Source organism: Arachis duranensis, chromosome 4 (assembly GCF_000817695.3).
Source record: "Arachis duranensis cultivar V14167 chromosome 4, aradu.V14167.gnm2.J7QH, whole genome shotgun sequence".
NCBI lineage: Eukaryota > Viridiplantae > Streptophyta > Magnoliopsida > Fabales > Fabaceae > Arachis > Arachis duranensis.
In genome coordinates this window covers 47,646,849-47,648,037 of record NC_029775.3, presented here as the reverse complement: position 1 = coordinate 47,648,037, position 1,189 = coordinate 47,646,849, and positions in this window count along the sequence as shown.

The window sequence follows — 1,189 nt, the reverse complement described above, 5'->3', positions numbered from 1 at the left end:
AACAAGCGCTTCTTTAATGTCAGTAGCTTGACAGTGGGCTCTCATGGAGCCTCAGAGATGCTCAGAGCAATGTTGGAACCTCCCAACACCAAACTTAGAGTATGAATGTGGGGGTTCAACACCAAACTTAGAAGTTGGTTGTGGCCTCCCAACACCAAACTTAGAGTTTGACTGTGGGGGCTCTGTTTGACTCTGTTTTGAGAGAAGCTCTTCATGCTTCCTCTCCATGATGACAGAGGGATATCCTTGGGTCTCCATGGTGACAGAGGGATATCCTTGAGTCTTAAACACAAAGGATTCTTCATTCACTTGAATGATCAATTCTCCTCTGTCAACATCAATCACAGCCTTTGCTGTGGCTAGGAAGGGTCTGCCAAGGATGATGGATTCATCCATGTACTTCCCAGTCTCTAGGACTATGAAATCAGCAGGGAAGTAATGGTCTTTAATCTTTACCAGAACATCCTCTACAAGTCCATAAGCTTGTTTTCTTGAGTTGTTTGCCATCTCTAGTGAGATTCTTGCAGCTTGCACCTCAAAGATCCCTAGCTTCTCCATTACAGAGAGAGGCATGAGGTTTATGCTTGACCCTAGGTCACACAGAGCCTTCTTAAAGGTCATGGTGCCTATGGTACAAGGTATTGAAAACTTCCCAGGATCCTGTCTCTTTTGAGGTAATCTCTGCCTAGACAAATCATCTAATTCTTTGGTGAGCAAAGGGGGTTCATCCTCCCAAGTCTCATTGCCAAATAACTTGTCATTTAGCTTCATGATTGCTCCAAGGTATTTAGCAACTTGCTCTTCAATGACATACTCATCCTTTTCAGAGGAAGAATACTCATCAGAGCTCATGAATGGCAGAAGTAAATCCAATGGGATCTCTATGGTCTCAGTGTGAGCCTCAGATTCCCATGGTTCCTCATTGGGGAATTCATTGGAGGCCAGTAGACGTCCATTGAGGTCTTCCTCAGTGGCATTCACTGCCTCTCCCTCCTCTCCAAATTCGGCCATGTTGATGGCCTTGCACTCTCCTTTTGGATTTTTTTCTGTATTGCTTGGAAGAGTACTAGGAGGGAGTTCAGTAAATTTCTTGCTCAGCTGACCCACTTGTGCCTCCAAATTTCAAATGGAGGACCTTGTTTCAGTCATAAAACTTTGAGTGGTTTTGATTAGATCAGAGACCATGGTT